General features: G+C 36.1%; 1 pseudogene; it reads right to left on the bottom strand.

Moving 5' to 3' along the window:
* Window positions 1–1140: 1140 nt before the first annotated feature.
* On the bottom strand, window positions 1141–4598 carry LOC149217223 (putative receptor-like protein kinase At1g11050; annotated as a pseudogene).
* Window positions 4599–23237: the final 18639 nt, after the last annotated feature.

Below are 23237 nucleotides of genomic sequence, written 5' to 3'. Positions count from 1 at the left end.
GTTTTTCAATTAAATGTGAATATATAAATAAATTTGTGCCCGCACTAAAGAGCTTTGAGGGGCTCTGACTAATTCAAATTTGAACCCTGCTTAGCTTTTAAGAGCCACATAGATACTACAAGTCAAGTCGTTGAACCGGCCATGTTCTTCCATAGTCCAAACTGTCGTTGCGACTCGCCTACCTATCCGGGCACCTCTGTTATGGAGATCCGATGGAGAGTTGTAGTCGCAGAAGAATGGAGAGTAGTTTCGTTGATACCATGGTTAAGCGACTGGTGCGTCAGAGGAAAAGGCCTATCGAATATTTCCGGAATCTCAATGTGTTGGAAGACATTAATTCCAACCACCCTCATTAATGTAGTAGCTGGACTGTTCTAGATAATTCAACAGATATTTTAGGCATAGTTTCTAGAAATGGTTGACAAAATGAGCAAGCTTCTTGAGGAAGCCACTAACCCACCAAATTCCAGAAGTCTCTCCGTTGTATATAAATATCTGTTTAGACATCGAATGAAAGTAAGCTCTGAGTTGGTTGTGTTGTGTGCTCTGTTGTTTGTGTTGATTGATGAGAGTTGTTCGGCGCGGGAAGATCGCTGCCAGAGGTGCAGTGTGGTGCTGTGAGTGTAGGAGGAAAGGCCAGTAGTGTTGTGCGTTGAACCTACAGTAGGCCTTTTGAGTTGGAGCTGTGTGTTGTGGCTGTTGGAGCCATTGGAGTAGAGCAGCCACTATCTGGAGAACGAACTGCTGTGCGTAGAACAGAGCGAGGGAGTGTTGCTGGGCATAGAGTAGTTTGAGAGAGTTAATGACCGTGGTGTTAGGCAGTCAGGAAAGTGGAAAAATGAGTCGGTTGTGATTGTCAGAAGAGCTGCAAACTTGTGGAATCGCTGAGCAGCGCTGTTTTCCAAGGGGAAGATTGGTGTGGCCGGTCACTTCCCTAGTGGCTGGGGGATTTTCCTATGGTTATGCTTGTGTTGTACTCTTGCTGAACGATCAGGCAAGGAGCATGAGGATGAGGCAGCATGAAGGAATCGATGTGTGGTTGAGGCTTGTGAGCATCCGAGAGGGCCGAGATTTGTGAGGCTGGAAGCAGCATCAGTGGGCACATCCGTTCAAAGCCGCGGACTTGGTGAAAGATGACGGTGGAAAGTCTCTTTCGATGTTGTGATGAGCGCATTATTGTGGCCGTGGAGATTTTTGCTAGTGAATGTTTGTGCCAAGGTGAAGTGCAAAGCTCGGTTAAAAAAAAAAAAAATGTGTTGTTGTTGGTTTCCAAAGGCAGTAAGCAATTTGTGTGGGAGTTTCATTCAGTTATGTTTCATTCGAGTTGCATAAAATCGCTCAGACTCATTGCAGTAATTGTGTTGATTTTTATAGTATCGTTTGCTATCATGTATTAGTCTTTTCCATAATCCTGATTTGATATTAGAAGAGGAACAACGGGATAAAACTCGGATTTCTAACAAGTTCTTGCAAGGTGTGTCTCTTTTGCACATGGTAATTGTAAAGCCAAAACCAGTGGTCAAGGATAGGAAGTGAGAGGCAGAACCGAGAGGTGCTATTCCAAGAGTGGTAAGGAAAATTTAAGCCTAGCTGATATGTCTATCTTTTTAGACATTTTTGACAATGATCCTTTCAATGATCATTTTCTCAGGAACCCATTTGGGATTAGCAGTATTTTTGAGTTCATTGACAAACAGTATCATGTTGTTGAAAAAATCACTCATGTTGTTGAAGAAATCACTCATGTTGTTGAGGATCATGTTGTTGAAGAAATCACTCAGAGTAAAAACCCAATTGTTAGAAGTTTTATAGAATCTTCTTTCAAGATGACTGCTACTGTGGAGGATACTACCACGAATGTTCTTCGGAGGCCTCTCATGTTCAAAAATGACTACATTTTGATGGCTCGTTTGCTGGTTCCTCATGGAAAGTGTGGAGAACTTGAATTAGATTACCTTGTTTGGGGTCTTGATCCGGAAAAGGTTGCTGATATTCAGTACATAAGCAAGGAGTAGAGGAATTCTTTTAGGAAAGCCAGAAAGGTGAAGATGAAACTGCAACACCGAATGAACAAGCATGGATCCCTTAGCAAGAAGTCAAAAATGAAATGTTTTGTTGTAAGCCTAGCTGAGACTTAGACCAGCAGGCATGACAATTAAGAGTATAGTGTCTTGTGCTTTTGTTATATGGTTGGAATTAAGGGGGAGTGTTGGAAGACATTAATTCCAACCACCCTCATTAATGTAGTAGCTGGACTGTTCTAAATAATTCAGCAGATATTTTAAGCATAGTTTTTAGAAATGGTTGACAAAATGAGCAAGCTTCTTGAGGAAGCCGCTAACCCATCAAATTCCAGAAGTCTCTCTGTTGTATATAAATATCTGTTTAGACATCGAATGAGAATAAGCTCTAAGTTGGTTGCCTGTGCATCCATGTAGCTCTGCTTTCTGTCACAATGTCCCCTTCAAACATCTTCAAAGTTTGTAGTATCGTCAGTCTGAAAGCCACCATAACATGGGCGCACAGAATACCCACTGTAACAAATTTCACCATGCTTCGCTCTACCCCACTGTGACGGATTCTTTCATCTACCACTTCCAGAGCTTTGCCCGCTTTCAAAAGACTCCATGCCCAATCCGTAATAAGGTAATCGGAGGTTGATTCCAGCGTGGTATCAAGAGCCTTTCTGCCGCTCTTGATCTCCAACAACAGAGCTCCGAAACTATAGACATCGCTCTTTTCTGTAAGTTGGCCGTAGAGAGCGTATTCAGGGGCCAAGTAGCCGTGCGTCCCTGCTACCCTCGTGGTCAAGTGGGATCCTCCGTCTTTACTCATAATCCTTGCCAGGCCGAAGTCGGACACAAGGGCATTCATCTCGTCGTCCAGCAGAATGTTAGTGGGTTTGATATCTCTGTGATAAATGGCGGGCTGAACACCGACGTGAAGATAAGCCAGGCCCTTGGCGATACCCAGGACGATGTTTTTCCGCTGCTGCCAGCTCAAAAAAGCCGAGACGATGTGATCGTTAAGGCTGCCATTGGGCATGTAATCGTAAATCAAGAACCGCTGGTGCCCCCCCATGTCGTCGCTGGCAACACAGCATCCTCTCAAAACCACGAGATTCCGGTGCCTGATGTCATTAATAATTTTCACTTCGTTTAAGAAATCTGCAACACAGCATCCTCTCAAAACGACTAGATTCCGGTGCCTGATGTCATTAATAATTTTCACTTCGTTTAAGAAATCTGCATCTCAAAACGACTAGATTCCGGTGCCTGATGTCATTAATAATTTTCACTTCGTTTAAGAAATCTGCATCTCCTTCGACAGAGCAGTTCTTGATTCTCTTCACGGCGATCCTCTGTCCATCGGCAAGCGTTCCCTTGTACACCGTCCCGAATCCCCCTTGACCGATGCGATTGGCCTCGCTGAAATTTTGGGTCGCGGCTTTGATCTACTGGATGCTGAACCACACTGCACCCGTGTTGCGTCTGACAGTGACGGTTGTTCTTAAAAGGTCTGTGTTCCGCCTTATAAACCGCCTGTGTGCAGCGCCACGGTTTCTTTTCTCCCGAAGGAGACAAACAATCACAAACGCCGAAACGGAAACGACAATAATCGCAGCTGCCGTACAAGTGGAGATCAAAATAAGACGGCTGCGCTTTTCCTTGGGTTTGGGCACAGGTAAGGGCAAGGCGTATGCATAGAAAGCGGTCTTCGCGCTCTTCGGCCCAAATTCGTTAACAACGCCGGTGACATACAGGACCGCGAAGTAGAAGCAATTAAGACTGGTTCTCTACGTTGCATTTTTATTCATCCCCAACAATCTGGTGATAACTTGCTGAGCGCCATCGTTGCATAAATTGCAAGCAGCTAAGTTTGGGAGATCTCCTTTGCAAGAGGAATCGATTTCAGTTGTGCCCAGCAAGGCAATCCAGTCCTGTTTCGTTTGTATGCCGTCGCACAGACTGGTACTCGATACAAACATGGATGTGTCGTTCAAGGAGCGGGCCACCAAGTTCTGGGGAAGATCGGCGGTATCCATGGAAGAACGCTGTTGTTGGAAGTCATTTAGGCAAGCAGTGGCGGAGGCATAGTCGCGAAACTTGAACATGGGGGAGTCTTTGAGGTGTTGCGCTAGGCCTGCGGCGAACAGGCTCAACAATGTCTGGCAACAGTTCCTCCCATGATCTGATCCTGATTGCCTGCAAGAAGAGGTGTCCCATGGAAGTTGATGGACGTAGTGAAAATCCGTTGGACATGAGGCAGCGTATGCGCTAGCGATCGTGAACAATTGTAGCAGCAGCGCCCTGCTAATCTTCATATTTTTCACTCTTCCTCTGCGAGAAGAATGGCAGGCAGAAAAATATGTAGATCAGGTGGCTGTTCGGGACTCTCCACTTGTACTGTTATGGCTACAACGATTGACTTGAGAAATCTCGTGCGCTGGATGTGTGGAAGTCAGGTCAGAGAAGGTGGCTGGCTCCAGACATCTAGAAGTCAGAGTAGAGAAGGTCGCTGGCTCCAGACATCTGGAAGTCAGAGCAGAGAAGGTGACTGGGTCTCTTCAAAATGGAGTAGTCTACGCAGGCTGCGAAATTGCCCGGAAATGGATCCCGTTCGGAAAAAATATGTAGATCAGGCTGTTCGGGACTCTCCACTTGTACTGTTATTGCTACAACGATTGACTGACTTGAGAAATCTCGTGCGCTAGATTTGTGGAAGTCAGGTCAGAGAAGGTGGCTGGCTCCAGACATCTGGAAGTCAGAGCAGAGAAGGTGACTGGGTCTCTTCAAAATGGAGTAGTCTACGCAGGCTGCGAAATTGCCCGGAAATGGATGCCGTTCGGAAAAAATTTCGACTCCGGCCACCGAGTCTGGAGATTTGAAAAAGAGTCAGCGGGTGGCAGAGTGCGAGTTTCGTATGACAGGGACCATTTGCCGGATGACCACCACATAGCCATCCAGGGAATGCATTCCAGCAAATTTGAAATTCGAAATTTATTTGGCGTCCTCGGTAAATACTCGCGCTATGATATTCAGGATGCGCTCCGCCATGTCAGTACAAAACTCATCCCCGCCTTTCACAACGCAGGCAGCACCAAAGCGGCCGCTCTTATTTGGGGCATCTCTATTTCCTTCTGCACACTGGTCAATGCTTCGTTCTGTGCTCTTCGGGACAGACATAGCCTCCCTTGCATTCAAAGCCAATTCCGCCATGAAACCTGCAGCCAGACGCAGCTCCGGTGCCAAAATACTCCCCATATTTAGAGATCTCATGCTTCCCCTGCCGACAGATACGAAAATGGAAGACCATCTGAAAGATGTTTCGGTTCCGGTGGGATGGCCTGCCGAGGCTAAATTTGTTGGACTGCACAGCTGAGATTGAGCGCATCTAGACAATAGAAGCTAAAGTTGGAGACCATTAACGAGTTCCTGCTGAAGCTTAGAGACCTGACGCAGTCAAATATTGAACAATTTCAGTAGCATCGATATTCAAGTACAGACCAGCCGGAACTATTCAATATTTGATGCAGGGCTACCTGCACTATAATATTAAATCTGGTTTATTTTGGGTTTGCAATTTGCATAGTTGTGTTGTGCATCTGGTAAAGAATGATCTTTTTTTTCTTCTAAAATTCAATCAATTACTTTTGTTTTTTAATACGTAATATAGCTCCGTTAGATCACACATGCTCTACAACAATCTAAATGCATATAGAATCTGATTGGTCACAGTCTTGTTCTTGTATATTTAACGAATTCTTTTCTAGTAATTACCGTGCCCAGCAAGAAACAATGTCATAGTTTGAAGTATTGGTTTAATACTTCATGTTATTGCATGTTTCGCTAATTCTCTTGTAATAATAAGGCAAGAAACAATGTCGTAGTTTGAAGTATTAGTTTAATACTCCGTCTTATTGCAGATTTAGCGATTTTTTTTAACAATAACAGTGCCAGCAAGAAATAATGTCATAGTGAAGTATTGGTTTAATAATTTTTTTTAAAGTATTTAGTGATTCTTTAAGAGCACAGAGTTGGTTGCAGAACTATTTTTGTGTATAAAGTTTTAAAAGAGTCAAATTTTTAATAATTTTCAACTTGTTTTGAAACTTTTCACAGAATTAGTTCGAAAATTTATTTTCATGTATAAAGCTTCAAACGGTTCAACACTTTAAGCAAAATAATTGTATTCAAAATATACATATTTTATTCAATAAATGACTTGATTTTATCACTCTGCTCACTTATGAAGAAAAATGATGCAAGTTTATTAACTTGTTTAAACTTTAGTTTTGATGCAAGATTATTAACTTGTTTAAAGTTTAGTTTATAGAAATACATTTGGATATGTTGCATAAATATATTGATTTTTAAATTTTAATATTAAATTTATTAATTAAGGTTTTTTAAATATATGAAATTGAAAAAATATGAAAAATATATAGAAAAATAAAATATTTACATATCACTATTATAAGTATAAGATATGTGGAAAAAACACAATTGAAAAGTGAAAATGTTATTTTTTCTTTCTTTTAAAATGGAAATAATGAAGTACAAGGGATAAGACATTTAATGTAGAGTTATCCAGGTGGAAATAATGAAGTACAAGGGATAAGACATTTAATGTAGAGTTATCTAAGTTGCTATAGATATTAAAGCCTTATTGTTATAATATTTTGTTATGCTTTATTGTAAAACAAGAAAAATCAAAATGGATGAAACCCTTTTCTTCCTAGCCACTTGGTTATTATGCATCCCTAAAGCTAACTAGGGGTTATGTTTTACTCCTTCAACCCTCAATTAGACTTATGACTTCGACCCTTTTATAGTCTTCTTTGTAGTTTTCATGTGGGTAGCCCTTTTTCCATGAGTGAGGGTGACATTCTCTTGAATTATGATGTTCAATCACAATGTGTCAACTTTAGCTAGGTACACATAGGCTTTGCATATCAAATTAACATCTTTTTTGCATCATTGGAAGGAACTATGAGTGTAGCATAACATCACAGGGCCATGTACTTACCTCAAAAAACCATCATTTAAGACCTCAAAATGACTCCAAAAAAATTGAGACACCAATTCTTCAAACTATAGATATTATCAACACAATTGCTCTTATAAATTCAATCCTTCAATTTTTTCAATCTTAAAACATCAAGATAAATAACAAATAATATAATGATCCTACTCTAATCATATATATCATTCACATAAAATTTCTTCTACCTTTTTTTAATCAAAATAAAATTTATTTGTTATTAAATTTCATTTATAAAATCTAATAACAAATAAATAAATGAAATTTATAATAAAATTTTATAAATGAAATTTGATAACAAATAAAATTTATTTTACTTAAAAAAAAAAAAAAAATGAAATTTTATATGAATGATATATATGATTAAAGTAGAATCATTACATTATGTCATTTATCTTGATGTTTTAAGAGTGAAAAAATTGAAGGATTGAATTTATAAGAGCAATTTTGTTGATAATATTTATAGTTTGAAGAATTGGTGTCTCAAACTTTTTATAGTCATTATGAGGTCTTAAATGTTATTTTTTTGAGGTAAGTTCATGGCTCTTTGATGCTATTCTACACTCACAGTTTTTCCAATGATACAAAAATATGTTAATTCGATATGCAAAGCCTATTTGTGCCTAGCTAAAGTTGACATATTGTGATTGAACACCATAATTCAAGAGAATTCCACCCTCACTCATGGAAAAGGGGCTACCCACATGAACATTATGAAGAAGACTATAAAAAGGTCGAAGTCGTAAGTCTAATTGAGGGTTGGAGTAAAACATAACCCCTAGTTAGCTTTAGGGATGTATTATAACTAGATGGCTAGGAAGAAAAGGGTTCATTCATTTTGATTTTTCTTTTTTTACAATAAAACATAATAAAAGGTTATAACAATGGGGCTTTAGTATCTATAGCAACCTAGATAACCCCACACATGGGTTAGAATTGATGCCCGTTTACACATTTTGCCATCAAATGCAACCTAGATAACCCCACACATGGGTTAGAATTGATGCCCGTTTACACATTTTGCCATCAAATGCAGTTGATTTTAAAATACGAACATTATTATCAACTTGTGAATAATTTAGAAAATTGTCAGAATGATGGGCATTTAGAATTATGACAATTTCCCAATTTTATATGTTTAAAATAATTGATTTTCCACCCTGGGTGGGAAAACTTCATCATTGCGTACACGTTAGTGCTCTTCTCTTTCCAAACATCCAATGTCCATCAAATTTTACGAGTTTTATTTAATGACTGCCGAATAAATAGGTAGACTCCTAATTTGAAATTTGAGTCCTTTATTGTTCACTAAATTGTTTAATGTAGTAGACTCAGTGGACCAATTAGTATCAAGATTTAGCTATATTGAAAACTTGCCAGGTGACTGCCGAATAAGTAGGCTGACTCCTAAGTTGAATGATGAGTCTTTTAGTGTTCACTAAATTGTTTAATGTAGGAGACTCAGTAGATCAATTAGTATCAAGATTCACCTATATTGAAAACTTTCTAGTTTGCTGCACCGTGTTGTTTTCAATGAAGGTTGCCTGTAGAGGACACCTACTCAATGTTGTATTCGGTAAAGAAAATGAATACATTTGTGGCATGCCACATAATAGATTAACCCCCGGTCAGAATCCTCTTTTCCTATTTTCATTCAAACACAACTGCAATCGTTAAATCCTAATTTGCAGCTGCCAGTGAGTTGCGACACCTGAAAACCTGACTGCACCTATTATTGAACACAACCCGATTTCTTCCGGGTTTTATATATTTTCCTTCATTTCTTCAAATTCTTGGTTTTTTGCTCCATGAGAACTACCAGGGATTTGTCCTCAAAACCAAACCCTGGTGATAATCTGGTTAATAGTATGTTTGTAAAATAATGTATGTAATCTAATAACTACATTATCTCATTGACAAAATTCTCTCTTAACCTTTCTCGAGCTATTCTACATTTGAAGAGTGTAGGACAGGGCAGCATTGATCATGTGCTATATTAGGTAAACATATACTCAAATAGACTTGAAGAGAATATGATAATGGGCATAATCTAATTTAATGTTACAACCTAGCTATGCCAACCTCAAATTGATGTTTGATGTACTAAACTAGTTGACACTAATTTATGTGTAAGACCTCTTTATGTGTGAGACACGAGACCTTTCTCTAGAGCTATTAGATTATTTAGTTTAAAGAGGTGTAAACAACTTGCCTCAATATTTAGTTGTACCAAATTTACAAAAACTTGAAATATGTTGTGGTGAAACGCAAATTTACTTGCTTGGTTTTCTAAAATTGATGTTTTTTTTATTAGGTTCTATAAACTTATAAACTTATATTAGTAATTGATTTCTTTATGGGTTTTATAAATTTAAAATTTCTATTGCTAGAGAATTGGTTTATGGTGGATTTTGCCTATTTGCAAATACCTAATTGCACTTAGAGTTGTGCTTGAATAACATAATTTTGCATTGGATTTTGACATTTAGTTTTTTGTCTAAGTAGTTATATAGGTATAAGAATATTCTAGGTTTGCAAATTTTGCATTTTCATTTATTACATTGAAAGTGCATATTAGTTTGGTTAGCTTTGCTAGATTCCCAAAATTATGCAATTTGGGTCTTTTGAATTTTATGGAAATACATTGTTTTTTTTAAGAATCAAAGTTTTATGTATTCCATTATGGTGATTTTGAATGGTATTATATGGATTTATTTATTGGGCTGCAGTGAATTCATGTATCACTGTTAAGTTAACTTAATTGAATTCTATTTAACTTAATTTTCTGAACTTTGAGTGAATAATCACAAATATTGTAATCAAAGTAAGAAGTTTAGTCATGTTGACACATTGGAGTGTTTGTGATGCATTATTTAATACCTCAACTAGAAAAGACAATTTTGCAGCTTGCACTTTTCAATTTTGGAAATTCCAATTCTAAAAATAATAATATATATTTATAAATAATATATTAAATATTAATATTTATAACATTTATTTAAAATTATTTACTTAAATGTTAAATATATAGTTTATGTTGTTAATGTTTTTGTTAAATTGAAAAGTTCATAAATAATTATTCAACTCAATATTGTTTTGGCTAATAAATACAGTTTGTGTTTTATTGCTAATAAATTTGTTTATTATTTAGTCATTATCATTTAAATCTATTGATTCTATCTCTATGAAAAGATGATAAGAAAATAGTGTTTTCTAAAGATGATCAATAGGTTGGTTTCAATATTTTCTTCATTGAAGTATTAGTAACCTCTTATATGATTTCTTTACAATTTTATTTGAGTATTATTTTATAATTTCAATTATTTGATCCTCTAATATTATAGTTACTACACATTTCTCTAGATTTTATATATAAAGCTTAATATTCATGTTAATGAGTTCTAAAACTTAATAGTCACTAAAATGAGTTCTAAAGGACACCTTTAAATTTGCATATTTTGAAGTCTCTTATGATTTATAATTTAATAGTGTGAATTTTTTCTTTGACATGGATGATATTACCTGGTTAAAGCTTGGATTCTTAAAAACCTTGATTTTTGTAGGATCTTTTCATTGTGTTTAAGTTTTTATTTATTTTTTTATTTATTTTTTATAAGTGAAACTTATATTCTAACCTTGAGATTTTAAAAAACCATGAGATTCACACCTTTGTTTGAAGATGGTTTTTTTTTGTAATTTATTAAGTTCGTGCAAGTTTACTTTTTTAATACGTTTTTAATTCATGAATTGAAATTCATGTATATTTAATTAATTTATTTTTATTATATAGATATTATATAGCAAAAAATATCCTAAAGAAAAGAATCAACTTTCTATCCAAATTGTTTTTGGATGGTCTACTACATCTCAAGTTCCATTGCCTATATGAATTATCCAAAATTTAGTTTGTTTACATGATGATATTGAATGTACTTTTTGAACATTTACATAGTTCATGCACGTTATGTTTTTTGTTTGAAACTTATTTCACAAATAGGGTTCTTTTAATGAGATTGACATTGAAGTAACTGAAATGAAAAACATGGTATGTGTATTTCAATTTCTATTTTGTTAAATTTTATTGTTTAATTTAGTTGCAACAGTATCTACATTTACGATTTTTAATATAATCTAGAGAAGTTAGATAAAACCTGTAAAAATAAATATTAAAAGTAATATAAAGAGCAATTTAAAAATAAAAATGTTATATGTTTTTTTTTGGTGATAAATAGGAGATTCGTCAAATTTAATCATTGACTCCACATAAAATGTCTTATCCCTTGTAGTTGCATTATTTCTATTTAAAAAAAAATAAGCACAACATTTTCACTTTTTAATTGTGTTTTTTCCACATATCTTAAATTCATAATACTAATATGTGAATACATTTTTTCCCTCTCTATATTTTTGATATTTGATCAATTTCCTATAATTAAAAAAACTTTAATTAATAAATTTAATATTAAAATTTAAAAGTCAATATATTTTTGGCAACATATGCACATGTATCTCTATAAATTAAACTTTAAACAAGTTAAAAAAACTTATATCATTTTAACATGTGAGGAGAGTGCTAAAATCAAGTCATTTATTGAATAAAATATGTAAGTATTAAATACAATTATTTTGGGTGAAGTGTTGAAATAGAGTTATTATGTATTACTAGAAAGAAAAATAAAATTAGAATTGTTTGAAGCTTTATATCTTAAAAAAAATTCTTTAACTAATTTTGAAAATTTTTCAAAATATGTTAAAAATTTGACTGTTGTGAAGCTTTATACACAGAAAATCGTTCTGCAATCAACTCTATGCTCTTAAAGAATTTGCTATATAAAAAATAAAAATAAAATACTTTACTATGACATTATTTCTTTCTAATCATTGTTATTGTTAGAAAAGAATGGACTAAATATGCAATAGGAGTATTAAATTAATACTTCAAACTAAGACATTGTTTCTTGCCGTCTTATTACAAAAGAATTCACTAAATATGCAATAAGATGAAGTATTAAACCAATACTTCAAACTATGACATTGTTTCTTGCTAGGCACCATATTTATTAGAAAAGAATTGGTTAAATATGCAAGAATAAGAATGTGAAAAATCAAATCCATTCATAGACACAGCTAATTCATTTTGATATGCAATTAGATTGTTGCAGAGCATGTGTGGTATATCAGAGCTATATTACGTATTAAAACACAAAAGTAAATGATTGAATTTTAGAAAAAATAAGATCATTATTTCCAAGATGCACAACACACCTATGAAAATTACAAACCCAAAATAAACCAGATTTAATGATGTAGTGCAGATAGCCCGTGCATCAAATATTGAATAGTTCAGCCGGCCTATACTTGAATATTGTGTCTAGCAAAATTGTTCAATATCTCTAAGCTTTGGTCGGAACTCATTAATGGTCTCCAAATTTAGCTTCCATTGTCTACATGTGCTTAATCTCAAATGTATAGTCCTCCAAATTTAGCTTCGACAGGACACATTCCAACGGAGCCGAAAGATCTTCTAGATGGTCTCCCGTTGTCATTTCTGGCGGCAGGGGAAAATGATATTTCCAAATATGGCGAGTATTTTGGGGCCGATGCTGAGTCTGGTTGCAGGTTTCATGGCAGAATTGAATTTAAGTGCAAGGGAGGCCATCTCTATCTTGGAGAGAACATAATGAAGCATTGGCTAGTGGTAGAAGGAAATAGAGATGCCCCAAATAAGAGCGGTGACTGTGGTGCTGGCTGCATTGAGAAAGGTGGGGATGAGTTCTATACTAATGTAACATCCCGGTTAATGTAAATATTGTTTCCTTTTATTGCAACCAAACAAACTATTACTTTTCTGAAATTATAAATTGTTTTTAAATTAAGTTATGAGAAAGAATTTTGCAGTTATTAGTAAAAGGATGTTTCTTTTGATTAATTAGTTAAAAGAAGCAGTCACTGTTCCAATAAAGAAACTAAATCTTGGAAAGTATTTGAAAGGAAAAGTTCAAGAGGATAGGGGTATCTGAGATCAAGAAGAAAGAGGAAAAACTATGCTGAGAGGTCAGGCAGTTGTGTTAGCTATGTCTGGTTAAGACCAGATAGCTGGATATACACTTAGTCTTGAAGGAGAAAGATAGCATGGGGGGAGATTTACTGATATAGTAAATCTCACGGTAGGGAGGAAAACACAGTGCAGGTCTATGTATAGACCAAAACGGGGAACAACAAACTCAGATAAGTTAAAAATCTGTTGGGAGCTACAACATCAAATAAGTGATATTCTTTGATTAAAGCTTACAATTACATAGATTAATAAGTCTTATCCTGAGTTGTTAAATTTGATTTAGTGTTATTAAGTGAGTTAATTTCCAGTTGGTTGATCCTAGAAATCATATCAGTAAGGTGTCTTTTAATAGAAGTAAAGAACTCTTTGCAAAGCTATTGAATAGAAATTGCATGAACAAGTATCAAAGAAAAACACTTTCACTATTCAGAATGAAAATTCACAGTAAATATCTAGGAAAAGAACGAATATAAATCCATGAAAGACAAGCTAGTAACAGAACAAATCCAGTAGTAAATACAGACAAGTGCATACTAATTTATGTATTATAAAAAGATAAGTTTAGTTGAAAGGATTTACAAAAGATTTCATTCCATAGGAGAATTTGAAGTTTAAAGGACTGATAAAACAAATTACAAAATGAAAGTAAAGTATCTTCTTTAAACAGTAAGAACCCTTACAGGGTTAGTAATTTGTTTATACAAATGACAAATAGGTAAACATTAAAATTTCCCTAACTAGCTATTTATAATAAAATAGGAATCTCGGTCGCAAACCCTAGCTGTTTACACAGATTCCAACAGACTTTGGAACTAGTAGAATAGCACAGGTATTTCGAAACTGTCCTACACTCCCCGAGGGATTCCATGTGGACTGGATACCTTATAGAAGATTAAGAGCTTTAGTATTTAAACTCTAAGCAGAAACGAGAATTTGTAAATACGAAATCAAGGAATTCTGAACCATCGCCAAACTCAGCATGGAACAGTTATGAGGCGTTTTACACTAGCCTAGACTAAGGAATCAACCCATCCTTCACCATATTACAATCAAAGACTTTTTTTAAAGGAAACCAGGAAAGTTCTCGATGTTCTTTTAGATACATAACTTAATACAATACATTCAAACCCCATTGTATATCTGTAAGATTATATTAATAAGCTAATATGAATCAAAGTCTCAACAAAGGAACAGAGATTGAACTTAAACAAAACCATACATTTTATAGCTTTCGATAGCTATATGGATCAATAGTATTAGAAATAGAGTCGGAGTTTCAAACTATGGCCGGGGCCATTTAAATATTATGAAAACATGGAACCAATAGTACGATGGAAATCAGGCTTCCATAAGTCAAGAAAGGGAAAAAAAAAAAACTTCCTAAGCATAACAACAAAATATATAAGTAAAGTCGGCCCTCTAGACATAGAAGCCTTCTAAAGAAATGACTTAGTAACATAAATACCCAGTGCCTGTTGGGTTCTTCCTCCTGGAAGGCGAAGTTGGAGAGAGGGTTTTATCCTCAACACCTTCTGGAGGTTGTGACACCTGGAAAGAGCTTCTGCAAAGATCCAACCAATAATAAGGATCACTGTTAAACCTTCATATGAAAGCTGTAGCATAGAAAATATAGGCACAAAACTAATAGAAAAGTCTTACCATCGCATAACAGCATGAAAACCCTGTCGCAATAGGGGAACTCCAGATGCCCAAGTGTTAAAAGTAGATGGCAAACAAGCTCGGATACAAACCAGAAGTTAAGCAACAGAATTGGTGGATAGGTAGGTCCCTACATCTAGAAAAGCAACCAAATGATCCAAGTCCCAAGTCACCAGACCAGACTAGAGCCGAATCCCATTGGGGTTGTAGAGAAATGAAATGCCAAACAAGAACAAAACCACCAGAAGGTAAATGTCAAAACCCTCAAGAATTATAAGATCATCGAAGTTGAAAAGGACAATCGATAAGGGAGACAGATCCCAAGGAAGGTGTTGCAAGTGGACCGCGCGGTGTATGACAGTACACCACCTAGGCCAGGACAGCCAGGGCCATTAATGGGACTTAAACAGATGGCAGGCTCTTAAGAAATGAAATCCAATTTATTAAACGCCATTTACAGCGAGTACTAAAAGGTATTAAGTTTGAAACGATTGCCATTGATATGTTAATTGAAATTGCAACCTTGGGGTATGAGACTAGTGTGGAATAATTAATAAGGTTTAAATTGAAGTCTATCTCCATGCCTTGTAATGGTTATTTTTTTATTGTTATAAAATAGCTAGGCTATTATCATGTCAAGATTCGATTAAAGTCAGCGTTGTGGTAATATAGTAAAACAAAAGAAAATATACTTTCTATATATATATATATATATATATATATATATTATTATTATTATTTTTTTATTTTTTTATTTTTTTTATATAGATGTGTTACATATGGTATCAGAGCGGCTCAGGTTTCCAAAACTGAGACCTCTGGAGTAAGAAATAACACTCTCGATGATGTGCACATAGGAGGCAACAAAAGTCAGTATGAGGCGAACTGGGAATCCACTACACGGTTTCGTATTGGGAACAAGACCAACACCATTTTAGGAAGGAAATCCTGAGGTCTAAGTGCAACTAGGGGATGAGTCAAAAAATCCCAATACAAACATCTGTACGACTGTACACGAATTGAAAGGTGAAATGGCCCGACTTTGGGAAAACAACAAAATATTGGTGTAGGAACAAGAAAATATTCTGAAAAGCCTATCAGATAGACAAAATCATCGACCCTTAGTTCCCAGCCCAGTGTGTGACCATACAATCGGGGAACAAGAATTACAAACTGAAAACATGGAAATGAAGGGAGGTGAAGAATACTAAGAAGAAGAATTAGGTAATGTGTCCGATCATAAGACTCAGAAAAAGCAGAAAATTGAATTCCATTGAGAGTTTCGGAAAATCAAGCCTCCTCTCTTTGACGAAGAGCGAGAAAAGGCGGTAGAAGCATGGTTAATTAACATGAATAAGTATTTCCAGTTGTACGAGTATGATTTCAATTTGAAGGCTTGTCTGGCCATTTTCCAGCTTCAAGGGAAAGCCACGTTATGGTGGGAGGAGGTAAAAACTGTCTGTGGGGTCAATGAGAAAAATATAACATGGGAGAAATTCTAGAATTTTTTTAAAGAAAAATATCTAACCGAAAGGTTTTATGATGAGAAAGCAAAATAATTCCATGATCTCAGCCTGGTCCAAATGACCATGGATTATATTATAACAAAATTTACATCATTATTGTGCTATGTCCCTTATATTTGCGAAGAAAAGGCCAAAGTACACTAGTTTATCAATAGCGTTCTGCTGTTCATGAAGGAAAGGTTGGAATTCGAAAACCCAAAAACTATGGACAAAGTCATTCGGAAAGCATGAATCTGCTATCAACAAAATAAACCAAAGGGTGACTCGAGCAAAAAGTGGGCTGATAAAAAGGGAAATAAATTTATTCCCAACCACAAGGGGAATAAGGGCATCAACAAAAAAGGTTCATATAAAGGACAAACTAACTGAAATGTGAATAAACCCAGATTTAAAGTACTAGGTGAAATCAAGACAAATGAACAGGCTGGCAGAAATGAAGCTGAGTTTATTAACAGACCACTTGTGTAGTGTTGGGGATGTGGAGGCCCGCATTACGTCAAAAACTGTCCCCACCGCAAGGGAGCAGATCAGATATCTCAAATTCAAGAGGCATCTACAATGGGAGAAGTGGCTAGGAGCATTCCAAAAATTGATGCAGCGTTGGAAGATCATCAGGCAGAATTTAAACTGACTATGGTTGAATTTGAAGGTACTCTTTTTGGCCCGACCTGTTCTATTTTAATAGATCCTAAGGCCACTTTAAGTTACAATAGTCCTAGGATAGTGGAACGATGTAAATTACAAGTTGTTAAATTTAAAAGTCCATGGTTAGTACAGCTAGCCACAGGAGAAAAAATAAGAGTTTTGTCTAAAGTAAGCAACTGTCCTTTAAAAATAGCTAGTCAACCTATTGTTGCTGATATGAATGTGTTACCCTTGGGGTCATATGACATTCTTAAGGGCATAGAATTGTTGGAGAAACACTGGCCCCTCATAAATTGTAAGACAAAAATTATTAGTTTCCGGGATGAGTTAGGGGAGAGACAGGAAATTCTAGGTGTGTAAAAACCTCCGCAATTAAGGCCTATAACAACCTCCCAGTTAGCCAAATGCATCCAGAAAGGTTGTCAAGTTTATGCCATCCAAGTGGAGCATGCTGACTCAAAGGATAAATTTGTCTCTCTTGAGAATATACATGTGATACAAAATTTTCCATATGTATTTCCTGAAGAAATACCAGGTCTACCCCCAAAAAGAGACATAGACTTTACCATTGAGCTAATTCCGGGAGCTGTCCCTCTTTTTCGAGCATCGTATCGAATGAGCATATAAGAACTAATAGAATTAAAGATGCAACTCTAGGAGTTTCTTGATAAGAACTATATCTGCCCTAGTGTGTCCCCTTGGGGAGCTTCGATATTATTTGTTAAAAAGAAAGACAAAACCCTGTGGATGTGCATGGATTACCGCCAACTAAACAAGCTGACCATTAAAAACAAATACCCCCTTCCCCGTATAGACGAGTTATTTGACTAGGTGAAGGGTGCAACCATCTTCTCAAAGATCAATCTCCATTCTGGGTATCATCAGATCAGGATAAAGGAGGAAGATATTGCAAAAACTGCATTCAGGATGCGTTATGGTCATTATGAGTTTGTGGTTTTACCTTTTGGGCTAACTAATGCCCCAGCTACCTTCATGTGTCTCATGAATAACATTTTCCATCAGTTCTTAGATAAATTTGTATTAATCTTCATTGATGACATACTGATCTACTCTCGGAACATGGAGGAGCATAAGGAGCATCTCCGCATTGTGCTGCAAGTCCTAAGAGAACATCAACTGTATGCCAAGTACAGTAAATGTGACTTCTTTAAGGAGCAAATCCAATACTTGGGACACATCATCACCAAGGACGGAATTGTGGTTGATTCGAAAAAGATAAGAGCCATTATGGAGTGGCCGGTGTCAAAGGATGTGGTCAATGTAAGATAATTTATGGGCCTGGTTGGTTACTACTGAAGATTTGTGGAGGGTTTCTCTAGAGTGACATATCCTATTACCTCTTTACAAAAGAAAGGAAAAGCTTTCAGGTGGACTCCCAACTGTCAAAGGAGCTTTGATAAGCTCAAACATTTTCTTACCATCACACGCATTCTGAGCATTGCTGATCCCAACATGGAATATGTGGTTTGTATGGATGCTAGTATGGAAGATGCAGGTGGCATACTAATGGAAGAAGGCAGAGTGGTGGCTTATGAATCTAGAAAACTTAAAGAATATGAACAAAAGTATTCAGCATACGATTTGGAATTGATAGCGGTCATTCACACTTTAAAAATGTGGCAACATTACCTATTAGGTAAGAATCTTTTTATTGATGATTGACCACCATAACCTGATTAATTATTTCAAACAACCAACTTTAAATGCTAGGCAAGCTCGTTGGGTAGATTTTCTGAGCGAATTCAATGTCAAAATCAAACATTTAAAAGGAAAGGAAAATCGGGTGGCAGATGCTTTAAGCTGGAAGGTAAGCTATTTATATGAACTCTCTTTTAGTGAATCACGAACTATCTTTCTTGGGCAGATTCAAGAATCAGCCATGCAAGATTAAACATATAAACATTTATGGAAACAAGCAAAAATTCCTAACAACCATGAACAACAATTGGGTTATGAAATAAATGCAGAAAATTTGTTGATTTATAGGAAAAGAATATATGTGCCTAACCAGCAACATCTCAAAAATTTAATTTTGGATGAATACCATAAGATTCCTTATGCAGGTCATCCCGGTTACCAAAAGATGATTTCTTCCTTGCGGAAGGAATTTTTCTGGCTTGGTATGAAGAAGGAAGTGGCATAATACTTAGCCAAATGCTTGGAGTGCCAACAAGTGAAAGTTGAGCACCAACATCCAACAGGGTTACTTCACCCTCTGTCCATCCCAAAATGGAAATGGGAAACAATATCTATTGACTTCATTACCGGACTGCCTAAATCAAGAAAGAAAAATGACTCCATCATGGTGGTGGTGGACAAATTGAGAAAATTTGCTCATTTTATACTTGTCCAATCAACTTATAGAGCAGTCCAAATTGCTAATATTTTTATGCATAACATTTTTAAACAAAGCCCACGGGGCTTTGGATTGACGGTGAATGGGTGCGCTGTTAAGGCACTCCTTGCGATAGGTCACTGGTTCAAATCCCCGTGGGTGCATAGGTTAGTCTTAGCAAAGAAAAAAAAAACATTTTTAAACAATACAGAATTCCCACGATGATCATTTCTGATCGAGATGTAAAATTTACATCAACCTTCTGGAAAGTCCTCTTTGAGGGATTGGACACACAACTGCACTTTAGTACAGCTTATCCTCCGCAAACGGATGGGCAGATGGAACGAGTGAATCAAGTTATTGAAGACACGTTGTGTGTTTATGTCATGCAACAACCCACTAAATGGGAAGATTATCTTCACCTGGTGTAGTTTTCCTATAAAAATGGGTACCGTGCGTCCTTATGAATGAGTCTTTTTGAGGTACTATAAGGGTGCAAGTGCAGGACACCCTTGAGTTGGAGTGGATCAGAAGATAAGCTGTTGCTAGGACCAGACATGTTAGAAGAGATGGAGGAAATGGTGAAAAAGGTAAGAATCAATTTAAGGGCTGCTCAGGACCGACAAAAGAATTTTGCCGATCAGAAGAGGAGCTTCCAGGAATTCCAAGTAGGGGATCATGTCTACATTCAAGTTCGAGCCAAGAAAAGCACCCTGCAATGGACCGGGTGTGCTAAATTAGCACCCCGATTTTGCGAACCCTTTCAAATCCTAGCTCAAATTGGACCAGTGGCTTACCAACTTGCCTTACCCAGTCACATTCGTGTACACAATGTCTTCCATGTCTCTCTACTTAAGAAATATGTTTATGATGCTAATCACGTAATCAAATGGCAAGACATTCAGGTAATATATATGTGTGTGTGTGTGTGCGTGTGTGTGGTTTCTCTTTAAGGATGTATTAAACAAATTAGTTAAGACTTAACACTTTTTGTTTCTATGTTCAGGTCGAACCGGAAGGCGAGTTCTTGGTCGAACCTCTGGTTATACTAGATTGGAGAGAAGTAACGCTGCGGAAATGAGTTATCACCCAGGTTAAAGTGCAGTGGTAGCACTATGGGCTAGAAGAGGCCACCTAGGAAGATGAGCAGGTTATGAAAGAAAACTTTTTGGGGTTATTTGTAGGAGGAGAACATCGGGACGATGTTCCATCTTAGGGGGGAGAGATGTAACATCCCCCATTAATGTAAATATTGTTTCATTTTACTGCAACCAAACAAACTATTACTTTTCTGAAATTATAAACTATTTTTAAATTAAGTTATGAGAAGGAATTTTGTAGTTATTATTAAAATGATGTTTCTTTTGATTAATTAGTTAAAAGAAGCAGTTACCTATTCCAAGAAAGAAACTAAATCTTGGAAAGTATTTGAAAGGAAAAGATCAAGAGGATAGGGGTATCTGAGATCAAGAAGAAAGAGGAAAAAATGTGTTGAGATGTTCGACAATTGTGTTAGCTATGTCTGGTTAAGACCAAATAGCTAGATATACACTTAGTCTTGAAGGAGAAAGAATTCCCTGGATCGGGGATAGCATGGGGGGAGATTTACTGATATAATAAATCTCACAGTAGGGAGAAAAATACAGTGCGGGTCTATGTATAGACCAAAACTGGGAACAACAAACTCATATAAGTTAAAAATTTGTTGGGAGCTACAACATCAGATAAGTGATATTCTTTGATTAAAGCTTACAATTACGTAGATTAATAAGTCTTATCCCGAGTTGTTAAATTTGATTTAGTGTTATTAAGTGAGTTAATTTTTGGTTGGTTGATCCTAGAAATCATATCAGTAAGGTGTATTTTAATAGAAGTAAAGAACTCTTTGCAAATCTATTGAATATTAATTGCATGAACAAGTATCAGAGAAAAACACCTTCACTACTCAGAATGAAAATTCACAGTAAATATCTAGGAAAACAACGAATATAAATCCATGAAAGACAAGCTAGTAATGAAACAAATCTAGTAGTAAATACAAACAAATGCATACTGATTTATGTATTATAAATAGATAAGTTCAGTTGAAAGAATTTACAAAAGATTTCATTCCATAGGAGAATTCTAAGTTTAAAGGACTGATAAAACAAATTACAAAAAGAAAGTAAAGTCTCTTCTTTAAACAGTAAGAACCCTTACAGGGTTTAGTAATTTGTTTATACAAATGACAAACAGGTAAACATCAAAATTTCCCTGATTAGCTATTTAAAATAAAATAGGAATCTTGGTCGCAAACCCTAGCTATTTACATAGATTCTAGTAGAGTCTGGAACTAGTAGAATAACACAGGTATTTTGAAACTATCCGACACTCCTCGAGGGATTCCATGCGGACTGGATACCTTATAGAAGATTAAGAACTTTAGTCTTTAAACTCTAAGAATAAACGAGAATTTGCAAATATGAAATCAAGGAATTATGAACCATCACCAAACTCGGCATGGAATAGTTATGAGGCGTTTTACACTGGCCTAAATTGAGGAATCAACCCATCCTTCATCATATTAAAATAAAAGACTTTTTTTAAAGGAAGCCAAGAAAGTTCTCAACATTCTTTTAGATACATAACTTAATACGATACATTCAAACCCCACTGTAAATCTGTAAGATTATATCAACAAGCTAATATGAATCAAAGTCTCGATAGAGGAACAAAGATTGAACTTAAACAAAACCATACATTTTATAACTTTCGATAGCTATGTGAATCAATAGTATTAGAAATAGAGTCGGAGTTACAAACTATGGCCGGGGCCATTTAAATCTTATGAAAACATGGAACCAATAGTACAGTGGAAATCAAGCTTCCATAAGTCGAGAAAGGAAAAAAAAACTTCCTAAGCATAACAGCAAAATCTATAAGTAAAGCCGACCCTCTGGCCACAAAACCCTGCTAAAGAAATGACTTAGTAACTTAAATACCCAGTTCCTGGTGGGTTCTTCCTCCTAGAAGACGAAGCCGGAGAGAGGGTTTCATCCTCAGCACCTTCTGGAGGTTGCAACACCTGGAAAGAGCTTCCGCAAATATCCAACCAATAACAGGGATTAGTGTTAAACCTTCATATGAAAGTTGTAGCATAGAAAAGATAGGCACAAAACTGATAGAAAAATCTTACCATCGCATAACAGCATGAAAACCCTATCGCAGCAGGGGAACTCTAGCATGCCCAAGTGTTCAAAGCAGTTGGCAAACAAGCCCGGATACAAACCAGAAGTCAGGAAGCAGAATTGGTGGACAAGCGGGCCCCTACCTCTGGTAAAGCAACCAAATGAGCCAGGTCCCAAGTCATCGGACTAGAGCAGAGCTGAAGCCCATCGAGGTTCCAGAGAAATGCAATGCCAAACAGGAACAAAACCACTAGAAGGTAAATGTCAAAACCCTCGAGAACCATAAGATCATCCAAGTTGACAAGGACCGTCGATAAGGGAGATAGATCCCAAGGAAAGTGCTGCAAGTGGACCGTATGGTGTATGACAATACGCCACCTAGGCCAGGATAGCCAGGGCCATTAATGGGACTTAAACAGATGGTAGGCTCTTAAGAAATGAAATCCAATGTATTAAACACCATTTACAGCAAGTACTAAAAGTTATTAAGTTTGAAACGATTGTCATTCATATGTTAATTGAAATCACAACCTTGGTGTATGAGACTAGTGTGGAATAACTAATAAAGTATAGATTGAAGTCTATCTCCATGCCTTGTAATGGTTATTTTTTTCATTGTTATAAAATAGCTACGCTATTATCATGTCAAGATTCGATTAAAATCAGCACTGTGGTGGTATAGTGAAACAAAAGAAAATATACTTTCTTTTATATTTAATTTTTAATTTTTATATTACATATTGATGTGTTACAACTAACATTGCCAAGCACATCCTAAATAT

Source organism: Pinus tabuliformis, chromosome 1_1 (genome assembly GCF_031772625.1).
Source record: "Pinus tabuliformis cultivar Carrire ecotype Pingquan chromosome 1_1, CPIR1, whole genome shotgun sequence".
NCBI classification, from domain to species: Eukaryota; Viridiplantae; Streptophyta; class Pinopsida; order Pinales; family Pinaceae; genus Pinus; species Pinus tabuliformis.
The sequence above is the reverse complement of the archived record's forward strand: the minus strand, read 5'-3'. Positions and strand labels throughout refer to the sequence as shown.